This window comes from Callorhinus ursinus, unplaced genomic scaffold, assembly GCF_003265705.2.
Source record: "Callorhinus ursinus isolate GAN/ISIS: 27379988/994484 unplaced genomic scaffold, GSC_fseal_2.0 scaffold7, whole genome shotgun sequence".
In the NCBI taxonomy this organism is placed as follows: Eukaryota; Metazoa; Chordata; class Mammalia; order Carnivora; family Otariidae; genus Callorhinus; species Callorhinus ursinus.
The window spans coordinates 55,230,387-55,242,955 of NW_027397069.1; the positions used below are offsets into that span (position 1 = coordinate 55,230,387).

A 12,569-nucleotide genomic window follows, 5' to 3' on the forward strand; every position below is an offset into this window, starting at 1 on the left:
AATTTTTGCATCTAGACATCCAATTGTTCCTTCTCACCGTTTGTTAAAAAGGCTATTGTTTTTCCATTGAATTGACTTTGTACCTTTGTTGAAAATCAGTTGTCAGTGTATGTTTGCATCTATTTCTGGACCTTCTCTTCTATTCCAGTGATCTCTCTGTCATCTTTATGCCTATACCACACTATGTTGGTTACTATAATTTTATAAGTCTTAAAATCGAGTAGTGTAAATCCTCCACCTTTGTTCTTATTTTTTGAAATTTTTCTAGCTACCCAGGTCCTTTGCATTTCCATATGAATTTTAGAATCAGTTGTTCCTTTCTACAAAAGCGCCCACTGAGATTTTGATTGGGATTGTGTGTTGCATCTATATATCAGCTTAGCAAAATTTGACATCTTAAAAATATTGAGTACTCCAATTCATGAACAAGATATAGTTCTCCATTCATTTTGACCTTCTTAAATTCTCTCAGCAATGTTTTGTTATTTTTCTAAGGTTTTCATATTTTTTTATGTTACTGTGCATATTTTTTAAATTTCATGTTCTGATTATTCATTGCTTGTATGTAGAAACATGATTAATTCTTATATATTGATATTATAATACTGCAACATTGCTATATTAGTTAGCTCATTATTACTTCTAGTACCTTCTTTGTACATTCCATCAGATCTCCACCCAGATGATCATGGCACCTTCTTTTTACTTCTCTCTTTCCAATCTTTATGCCTTTAATTTCTCTTTTTTATCTTATTGCACTGGTTATAACCTTCAGTATAGTGTTGAATAAAAGAAGTGAAAGTAGATATTCCTGATCTTAGAGGAAAGGAATCCACACTATTAAGTGGAATGTTGACTCTAGGATTTTTGTAGATATCCTGTCCATTTGAGGAAGTTCCTTTCTATTCCTAGTTTGCTGGGAATTTTTATAAGAATCAAGGTTGGACTTTGTCATATACTTTTTATAGATGTATTGAAATGATACATGGTTTTTCTTTTTTTTATTTGTTGATATGGTGAATTACATTGATTTTTGAATGTTAAATCAGCCTTGCATTCCTGGCACAAACCCTACTTGGTTATGATGTTTTATCCTTTTTACCTATTGTTGAATCTGATTCGCCAAAACTGTGTCTAGAATTTTTGTATCTATATTAGGATATTGACCTTGGTTTTCTTGTAATGTCTTTGGTTTTGCTATCAGTGTAATGATGACTTCGAAGAATAAGTTGGGAAATATCCCCTCTTCTTTAACTTTCTGGAAAAGTCTGTGTAGAAATAGTATTGTTTCGTCCTTATATGTTCAGTTGAATTTACCAGTAAAGCCATTTGGGCCTGGGCTTATCTTTATAGAAGACTTTTAACCACAAATTTAACTTTTTAAGAAACTATGGCAACTTTTCAGTAACCTATTTATTTTTGCTTGAGTTTTGGTGATTTATGTTTTTCAAGGAGTTCGTTCGTTTCACTTAAATTGTCAGATTGGCATAAGGTTTTTACACTTCCTTCTTTTCCTTTTAGTATCTGTTGTATCTGTAACGATGTGACTTCTCTCCTTGCTGATATTCATAATTTGTGTCTTCTTTTTTCCCCTTCTTAGTCTGGGTAGAGCTTTGTCCATTTCATTGAACTTTCCAAAGAGCGAGGTTTTGGTTTCATTAATTTTCTCTATTGTTTTCCTTTTTACTATTTTATTGATTTCTCTTCTGATATTTTTTACTTGCTTACTTTAAGTTGGAGCTTTATGCTATTCATTTGATTTTTTTTTTCTAATGTAGGCATTAGGGCTATAGATTTCCCTTTAAATTATGGCTATAGCAGCATCTCATGCATTTTGATATATTACATATTAATTTTCATTCAGTTCAGATACTTTCTAATGTCCTTTTGATTTTTGTTTTTGATCTATGGGTTACTTACACATATTTTATTTTGTTTCTTAATATCTGGGAGATAATTCTGTTATTTTCCAGAGATAATTCTGTTATTGATTTCTAATTTAATTCTGGTGGTCAGAGAACATATTTTGTATGACTCATGTCTTTTCAAATTTGAGATTTTTTTATAGCCAAGAATATGATCTATTTCAGGAATGGTCTGTATGAACTTGAAAAAAAAATGTGTATTTGCTGTTTGGTGGATTGTTCCAGAAATATCAATTATATCAAGTTGGTTGATCATGTTTTTCAAATGTATATCCTTACTGACTTTCCCTCTATTTATTTAGTCAATAATTGAGAGAGTGTATTGAAATGTCTGACCATCTTTGTGGATTGGTCTTTCCCCCTTTTTTTCTTTACACATTTTAAATTCTGTCACTGAGTATATAAAAATTTAAGATTCCTATGTCCTACTGATTAATTGATTTGTCAGCTTTATCCCCCTCCAGATATTCCTTTCTCTAAAATTTACTTTGTCAGATATTAACATAGCCACTCCAGTTTTTAAAAAATTTGTGTTAGCTTGATATATCTTCTTCTAGCCTTTTAACTTGTAATCTGTTTGTGACTTTGTATATGAAGTGTGGTTCTTCTTGGCAGCATATAGCTGGATCTTGCTTTTTGAAATCAAATCTGGAAATCTGTGCCTGTTAATTGGAATATTTAGACCATTTATATAGGGGCGCCTGGGTGGCTCAGTCATTGGGCGTCTGCCCTTGGCTCTGGTTGTGATCCCACCCTGGGATCGAGCCCTGCGTCAGGCTCCCTGCTCCGCGGGAGGCCTGCCTCTCCCTCTCCCACTCCCCCTACTTGTGTTCCCCCTCTTGCTCTCTCTCTCTCTCTCTCTCTTTCTCTCAAATAAAAAAAAAAATCTTAGACCATTTATATAACTATTGATATAGTTAAGTTGAAATCTACCACTTTGCTCTTTGTCTTCTATCTGTCCCATTTCTTCTATGTTCCTCTTCTCTTCTTTCATTGTTATTATTTGTTGTTGTTTTTTGATTGATTTTTTTTCTTTAGAGAGAGAGAAGGGGGGTGGGGGAGGCGCAAAGGGAGAGGGAGAGAGAGAGAAAAACATGGGGCACAATCTCACGACCCTGAGATCAGGACCTGAGCTGAAATCAAGAGTTGGATGCTTAACTGACAGAGCCACCCAGGCGCTCCAGATTTGAGTATTTTTTTAATGACTCCATTTATCTCCTTTTTGGTGTTTTAGATACAATAATTCTTTTTCGTTATTTTCATAGTTTCTTTAAGACTTTGTTATGCATTCTTAACACTGTCTATTTTTGAATGATATTATACCTCTTCATGTGTAGCATTCTTCCATTTCTCCCCTCTTGGCCTTCATGGTATTGTTCTCACACATTTTGCTTAATCATATATAAGCCTACCATATCTTATTATTTTTGTTTAAAGCATGAATTATGTTTTACAGGATTTAAACACTATTGGAAACATCTTACAAATTGATCCATGTAGTTACTGTTAGCTCTAACTCTAACCCTAACCCTAACCCTAGGTACTCTTCATTCCTTTGTGTAGATCCATATTTCCTTCTGCCTCAAGGACTTCCGTAACATTTTTGCAGTGTGAGTCTATTGGTGATGAATTTGTTCAGCTTTATGTGTCTGAAAATGTCTTTATTCTACCTTTGGGCTTTTTTTTTCTTTTTAAAGATTTATTTATTTATGTACTTTAAAGATTTTATTTATTTATTTGACAGAGAGAGACACAGCAAGAGAAAGGGAACAGAAGCAGGGGGAGTGGGAGAGGGAGAAGCAGACTCCCCGCTGAGCAAGGAGCCTTATGCGGGGCTTGATCCCAGGACCCTGGGATCATGACTTAAGTCGAAGGCAGACACTTAACAACTGAGTCACCCAGGTGCCCCAAGATTTATTTATTTTAGAGAGAGAGAGAGAGAGAGAGAGAGAGCATGAGCAGGAGGGGCAGAGGGAGAGGGAGAGAGAATCTCAAGCAGACTTTGCACTGAGCATGGAGCCTGATGCAGGGCTCAATCTCACAACCTGAGCTGAAATCACAACCTGAGCTGAAACTGAGTCAGACGCTTAACTGATTGTGCCACCTAGGCACGCCATTCTACCTTTGTTTTTGAAAAATATTTCCATTGGGCATAGAATTCTAATTTAATTCTGATTTAATTCAGCTTTCTTTTATTTTTTCCTGCAACTTTATACCATTTGACTAACATCTCCCTGTTTTCCCCACACTCCTCAGCTCCTGGTAATAACCATTCTATTCTGTGCTTCTGTAAGTTTGACTTTTTTTTTTTTTTTAAAGAATCCATATATAAATGAGATCATGTAGTATTTGTCTTTCTCTGTCTGGCTTATTTCACTTCACATAATGTCCTCCAGGTTGATCCATGTTGGTGCAAATGGCAGAAATTCCTTCTTTCTCATGACTAAATAATATTCCTTTGTCTCCTATTCACCTGTTAATTTTCTCAGTCCACTTATCAAAATCCAAACCCAAAGCATGCTTTTCTCTGACTTTTCTGCCACCAATTTTACTAACACCCTCATTTGTTCACTAAGGAATTTGGAAATCATATGAATCTTTTCTTAGCACATTAACTTTATTCCTCACCTTACATGAAGACTGAATTTCCCATGATGGTGTTGCTTCTCCAGAAACTTGTGCAAGTGGAGAATACTCATAGTTCTCTCAGGCTTACTTTGATCAATTAGTCAATCTTGAGCCATTTATCTGACTACTCTCTGGGCCCCCTTGGATAATCATTGTTGCCAAAATTGAAATTGTTTCTTCCTCATTGTTTTGCCATCCTTACCTCCAGGAAGCACTTGCTGATTAGACCCATAGTGAAGGTTCCCAATCTCAGCTGAATTTCAGTATCACTCAGATACCATTTGACTTAGTCCTACTTAACAACTTTTCCATAGTCCACAGTGGCTGTTCAGGTCCCTCAGGTTTTTCACATCTCCCTTCCATTCTAAGATTATCAGGTTCACTTATTGTACCTTTACTGAGGCCCTGCTACATGTTTAATCCTCTGTTTGGCACTAGTTATATAAAGGGGCCTTGACTTCAAGGATCCCATAATTTTATAAAAGAAAAAGAGTAGGACTGAAAGAATAACTTCAAAGAAAAATGATGGTGCAGAGAATGATATAGACAGAATCAAAGTAACAAAAACAAGCTCTAATGTTTCATGTACTAACAGAGGTATGCATATACATGAATATATATCATATCATATACATATATACATATTTCACCTTTCTTTTATCCATTCATCTGTCAATGGACACTTGGGTTGTTTCTATATTTTGGCTATTGTGAATAATGCTTTAATGAACATGAGTGCAGATATCTCTTTGAAATATAGATTTCATTTCCTTTAAATATATACCCAGAAGTGGGATTGCTAGATCATATGGTAGTTCTATTTAAAATTTTTTAAGGAACCTTTATACTGTTTTCCATAATGGCTGTAACAATTTACGTTCTGATCAACAGTGCACAAAGACTCTTTCCTCCATAGCCACATCAACACTTGTTATCTTTTGTCTTCTTGATTATAATCATTTTAATAGGTGTGAGGTGATACTTTATTGTGTTTTTGATTTGCATTTCCCTGATAATTAGTGATATTCAGTATCTTTTCATATATCTGTTGGCCATTTGTATGTCTTCTTTTGAGAAATGTCAATTCATGTCCTTTACACATTCTTTAATCTGGTTTTTTGTTTTCTTGTTATTGAGTTGAGTTCCTTATATATTTTGGATATTAACCCCTTATCAGATGTATGGTTTGCAAATATTTTCTCTCATTTCATGGGTTGCTTCTTCACCTTATTGATTGTTTTCCTTTGCTGTGCAGAAATCTTTTAGTTTGATGTGATTCCATTTGTCTATTTTTGCTTTTGTTGCTTATGCTTTTGGGTCATATCCAAAAAAATAATTGTCTACATCATTGTCAAGTGGCTTTTTTCCTTGTGTTTTCTTCTAATAGTTTTATGGCTTTAGGTCCTAGATTTAAGTCTTTAATCTATTTTGAGTTGAATTTTGTATATGGAGTGAGATAAGGGCCTAATTTCATTCTTCTGCATGTAGAAAACCAGTTTTCTCAACATCATTTATTGAAGAGATTGTCCTTGCCTTATTTTTTTTTTTTTTTAATTTTAAAGATGTTGATCTACTATGTTCTTGTTTGCATTATTTCTAACAAGAAATTTTCTGTCAGTCTTGTCTTTGTTCCTATGGCTTTTTCTATGGCTGCTTTCAAGTTTGTTTTTTATCTACCAGGGGTTTTGAGCAATTTGATTATGATGGGTTTTGGTGTAGTTTTCCTTATATTTCTTGTCCTTGAGGTTTATTGAGCTTCTTGGATATGTGGATTTGATTTTCATCAAGTCTGGAAAACGTTTGAACCATTATTTCTTTGACGTTATTTTGGCATTATTTTTCCTGCTTCCTTTCTGTGTCTTTCACTGGGGACTCCAGTTACCTGTATATTAGACAGTTTGAAGTTGTACTATAGTTTACTCTTAATTATTTTTAAACTCTTTTTTCTAAATGTTTTATTTCAGTGATATTTTCTTCTCAGTGTTTTATCTGCTGAATTTCTTCCAGTGTAGTTTTCATCTCTAGAAGTTTGACTTTTTAAAATATATTTTCTGTTTTCTATTTAACTTTTTGAATTTATGGAATATACTTATTCTTTTAAAAGCTGTTGTCTGTTATTTTTAACATCTATGTCAGTTTGGGGTTGGTTGATTTTTTTTCCTCAATACTTTCCTGTTTCTTTGCATGCCTTTTTTTTAAAAAAGCGCTTGTTAGTATTTAATGAACCTTCCACCGCATGGCTTCAAGCTACCAGGACACAGGCCCCCCTCCCCTGCCCCGGCCCCATACCCTTAATCTTCTCTTTAGCCCTTCCACTGAAGAGTTTGGTCTTCATGGTGACAAGCTCTTTTGGGAGCTGTCCCTTTCCCAAAACTTTGAAGTAGCCTGATTGTACCACATCAATGATAGGAACAGCTCCAGTCTTGTTTTTGGCAGCATTTACCTGTGTCTGCTTACTGACCAAGGTCCATAGTTTATCCAGGTTAACAGTTGGGCAGAAACTCTGGTTCCCCTTTAAGTGGTGATGCCTCATAGCCACTTTTCCAGAATAATCTGGGTGATATTTGTGGAAGTTGATCTTGTGATGATGCATGCTGCTAGCATCACCCAGGCCTTCTGGGGGCTTCCAGTGCTTGCTGATGTGGCCTTGGCCTTGGCTCATGTGGCCCTGAAGTTTTCAGGTCTTAATCAGTCTGGATGGCATGTTGGCAGCCCAGATGAAAGAGCATGCCCAATATCTTTTGATAGAATATAAGACATTATAAATTTTTCATTGCTGGGTTCTGTGTTTTTTTTTTTTTTTTTTTAGATTTTATTTATTTATTTGAGACAAAGAACACAGAGGGAGAGTGAGAGGGAGAAGCAGACTCCCCACTGAGCAGGGAGCCCGATGTGGGACTCGATCCCAGGACCCTGGGATCATGACCCGAGCCGAAGGCAGACACCCAACCGACTGAGCCACCCGGGTGCCCCTGTATTTTTATTCTTATAAATTTATTGAGATTTTCTGTGATGGAATGCAGTTTAAGTTTCTTAGAAACTGATCCTTTTAAAATTTTACTTTTAATATTTGTTAGGTGGGACTAGAACACTGTTTAATCTAGGACTAATTATTTCCCATTACTGAGGTAAGAATTTTTGAATACCCTATTTAATTTCTATAAATTATGAAGTTTTCCAATCTGGCTGGTGGGGACAGTTTTCCTGTCCTCATGTGAGAGCTCCAGGGGCCGGCCTTTCTTTCTTTCTTTCTTTCTTTCTTTCTTTCTTTCTTTCTTTCTTTCTTTCTTTCTTTCTTTCTTCCTTCCTTCCTTCCTTCCTTCCTTCCTTCCTTCCTTCCTTCCTTTCTTCTTTCTTTCTCTTTCCTTCTTTCTCTTTCTTTCTTTCTTTCTTTCTTTCTTTTTTTTCTTTCTTTTCTTTCTTTTGTCCTCCCTTCCTTCCTTCCTTCCTTCCTTCCTTCCTTCCTTCCTTCCTTCCTTCCTTCCTTTCTTTTTAGAGAGACAGCAAGAGAGGGAACACAAGTAGGGGGAGTGGGAGAGGGAGAAGCAGGCTTCCTGCCGAGCAGGGAACACGATGCAGGGCTTGATCCCAGGACCCTGAGATCATGACCCGAGCCGAAGGCAGACGCTTAAGGACTGAGCCACCCAGATGCCCCCCTCCTTTTTTTTTTTAATTTTTCAACCTGTTGGTTTATTTATTTGGGATTTTTTTATTTATACAACTTTTACACAAATACATTCTCATAAAGAATCAAGTAATAAAAAGAGTATGGAGGAGAAGAGGAGCTCACTTTATGGCTGGTCATGGTATCATTTTCTCTTCTCAAAGGTAATTGCTGTCAATATTTTGTTGTAACTCTTTCTAGTTACCTCTTTATGCATCTTGTCCATATACATTGATATCACACTTTTTTCTGCTTACCACAAGGTCTTGATGATCTTTTCCTATTAGTACTGAAGACCTTCAACACTGAATATGCCATATCCCACTTTTGAATAATCTCTCTCCGTCTTCTTCTGGTCTGTTGGGACATTCCCATGTTCTCACACCTGTGTTTTCTCCCTCAATGATAGCTCATGGGATTCCAGCACCTGGCATGAACCTGTAGGTAGGCCCTTCCTTTTCCTGGTGATGGTGATGCATCTAAGTCCCCCCACAGAACTGTGAGCTCCATAGCATGGAGACTGGGGCTGTTTCATCCACCATGGTGTCCTCAGGGCAGGATCAGCTGATGAATGTTATGAAACATTAAAGATGAATGAATATAATTTCTCTACACCCCTTTCATCCTCACTCAAAGGGACCTATTCTGGAGGAGCAAGACACCGGACCCACGTACTGTTCTTTATAATTCTTTCATAGAGTTCTTCCCTGGGCTTCTGCTAGTTTCCTCACATGTATGCACTAATCAGCACTTTGAATATGAGGGTGACCCTCTACAGAAGTCCACTTCTTTTCCCCTGCAGCTCTTTCTTTTCCCTGTATCCCGATAACTTTAGCCACATTGGTCTTTCCAAACTTTTAAGTGCATCTCTTCATCATAGGGAGTCTGTGGACTGCATCTGAGTTTTCCCTTCCTGTGCCATGGTCTGGAAACTATTTCATGGCAGTGAGCTGGGACTATTATAGGGCTCTCCTCATTCTTTTCCTATCCTATGTCTTCTCTTAGGTTCTGTTCTGATAATTATTCATTATCATGTTAACTTTCTTATGCCATCAAATATTTTTTAAAATATTTCATCCAGTTTTTCTAGTATTCTTTTGTAAAAGGCTTGACAGTAGTTATTGTCTGCAATTGTTGGAATAAGAGCCCCAAACCTTTTCATTTCAACCAAGTATTTTTCAGAGGAGTGAGCAGTTACTTCAGTACTGTTCGGATCCTCAGGTAGAGTCTAAGTGGGATTCATTACTGGTTCTCTGACATGTCTGGCAGTTCTGGTGGAAAAGACTACTGGAAGCCTCTTTTCTGATGAGGACTGAGGAGATACTTGAGAGGGTGCTCATCCTCGGGGGCAGAGAAAGCCAGACAGGATGAGCTTGACTCAACTAAATCTTGGTTATTAGTGAGGAGGAGTGAGAATGATGTCTGTCATTCATGTTTCTTTTCTGTCCAGCTCCCGCTGGATTTATGAAGAGTTGTATATAGAGAGAGTTGACTGTATGTTAAAACAGAAAGGGCACTTTTACTGAAAGTACTGGAAAAAAAAAAGGAGGCAAAGGTCCTTCATCAGCAGGTAGGAGCAGGAACTAGTGAAATTTGAGTTATTACTGTTAATATGACTCTTTAAGCACACCCCAGCTGGTGAGGCTTGGAGAAATCAGGTTACAAGAAGCCAAGTTAACCTGAGTGCAGCTGAAACTTTACAGAGCTTCATTAGAAGGAATAGAAGGAGTCCTTGGCACAGACCCATTGTCCATTAGAAGCTAGCCTGTGGCCAGAAACTCATTTTACCTTGACCCCAGAATATCCATCAGATGGTGAGATTCTTGCCCGGGACTGATATTTTTCTGGGCTGGTATTCAGAGAAATTGACTTAAGAGTCCTTAAATTTTGCAGTGAGTCACACATAGGGCCAGGTTTGCTGAAACTTAATGTGTTAGAACTGCCTGGGGGCAATTTGTTGGTACCCTGTAGGCACTGAGAAGATATAAAAAAATTAATACAATGCATAAAATGAAAGACAAATAGTGGGGGTGGGGAGTGGGGAAGCTATTTGTGGTGAACATAGCTCTAGTTCATAAGATGGAACCTGTATTTCACTCAGCAGAAGGTACAAATCTGTATCGCATTAACTCTGCAATTTTAACCAAAACAAAGACAGGATGGCAAATATTTAAATAGTGATTAAAACATCGCCCAGGCAATAGGAAATGCCTCCTCTTGCCAACTGTTTGCTTGGACAGAATAAAGTAAATGAGGGGCACACAAACCATCTTCCTGGTTGCTCTCAGGGACACTTCTTGGCATGGGGCAGCTCCCTCAATCATTAACTTAAGTCCTGTGGGTCCCACTGGAAAGAGCCTAATGAGAAAGAACTCTGAAAACTGTCAATTGCTAAAAAGGGATATAATATATATATATTTTTTAACATATTTTACATGTATAAATGACAGGGTGCAATCAGAGCAGATTTCCCTACCACAAGTTTGAATAGCTAATTAAAAACAAACCCACATTTGATTTGGTAGCATAACTCTCCCCTATCTTTGGCTCTTTGCCTGCTGTTAGTCTAATTGCACAGGTGGCAGCCTGAGATTCTATGGCCCTTGAGGGCAAATTGAAGAAAATGTTGCCATTACTAATTATAGTGACATTGTGATTGAAAGTAATACTCTGTCCTTTGAAAGACTTAAACAGATATGAGAGCACAGAAGCACCTGAGTATGCCTCGTAAATCTATATTCTATTAAAGTTCAACATTTCCATCATATCATAAGTGACACTGACAAGTTCTCATTCCAGCTTTCAGCCAGGATGACCACAATTTTGACCAAATCCCACTCACTGTTTTCTCCAGTCATGTTAAAAATGAAGCTATTTGGTGTGTTGGCACAAAGGAGTAATGGTGCTATTGTGCTCTTTTGTAGACAGTCAGATGAATAAGCTAGTAACTTAAATCACATCAGTAAATAGCATTCACTGTCACATTCTCAGCATTGGACTAAATACTGCAGGTGAGTGGTCAAGAGAAGAGAGTGTTATGAGTTGAATTGTGTGCCCTCAAAAAAGATATTTTGAAATCCTAACCCCCAGTACCTCAGAATGTGATCTTATTTAGAAATAGGGTAATTGTAATTAGTTAAGATGAAGTTATACTGCAGTAGAGTGGGCTCCTAATCCAATATGACTGGTGTCTTTTTTTTTTTTAAGATTTTATTTATTTATTTGGGGGGGCATGAACAGGGGGGAGGGGCAAAGGGAGAAGCAGACTCCCCGCTGAGCAGGGAGCCCAATGTAGGGCTCAATCCCAGGACCCTGGGATCATGACTTGAGCTGAAGGCAGACACTTAACCGACTGAGCCACCCAGGCACCCATGACTGGTATCTTTATAAGAAGACGGCCATGTGAAGATAGAGACACAAAGAGAATGCCATGTAAGAAGGAAGACATAGGTTGGAGTTAGGCAGTTGCAAGCCAAGGATTGCCAAAGATTGCCAGCAAACCAATGGAAACTAGGAGAGAAACAAGGAAAGATTCTCACCTCTAGGTTTTAATGAGAATGTGGTCCTGCTGACATCTTGATTTTGGACTTCTAGAATCCTGAACTGGGAGACAATAAATTCCTGTTGTTTAATACCACCAAAGTTTGTGGTACTTTGTTCTGACAGCCCTAGAAACTAATACAGTCATGAATGTCTCTTGTCTTTAGGACACATGGAATCTGGGACGAATATGTTGCATACACAGAGTGTAGTGAGGATGAAATGTGGAATGAAGGGAGGGCCAGTGGAGACAAAGTTACTAGAGGAGGTAAATTTTAAGCCAGTTTCAAAGTGTCCTGTTGAAAGTCCTCAAAGATGTTTGAACTGACTTTTTTCCCCTTGTGAAGTCTGCACCCGAGAGAAGGCTATCTGTAAAATGGCTGAAATGGCCAGATCTTTATCCTCTCCAATACAGATTCAAATGATATGAACTAGCTTAATAGACACCCTCTTTATTACTAGTGAGCCAACAAAAGTGTAGGCTAGCTTAATTACACAGATAAAAAGGAATTTGAAATGTGGAATGTTAAAGCCACATTTCACACTGTGGCTAATTACTCCACATTCGATATAACTATCCTAACCCTAGTGGCTGTTCTAAAACTGGAATGACTAGAACCCTGAGAAAACTTTCTTTTAAAGTGCTAGAACAGAGATTCCACTTCTCTGGATTTGCAAATGTGAATTCAGTGACAGTCTAGCAGCCCATTCCAGCCCTCATAGTGTGAAAGCAGAATGCTTGGTTCCATGCCTATGGAGGGGTGCTCCACAAAGCTCTGATGTTCCCCACTGGCTACTAACCATGCGAGGGC

The 12,569-nt window shown here is 37.5% G+C and overlaps 1 pseudogene; it reads right to left on the minus strand.

Moving 5' to 3' along the window:
* Positions 1–6,795: 6,795 nt before the first annotated feature.
* On the minus strand, positions 6,796–7,257 carry LOC112826372 (large ribosomal subunit protein uL15-like; annotated as a pseudogene).
* Positions 7,258–12,569: the final 5,312 nt, after the last annotated feature.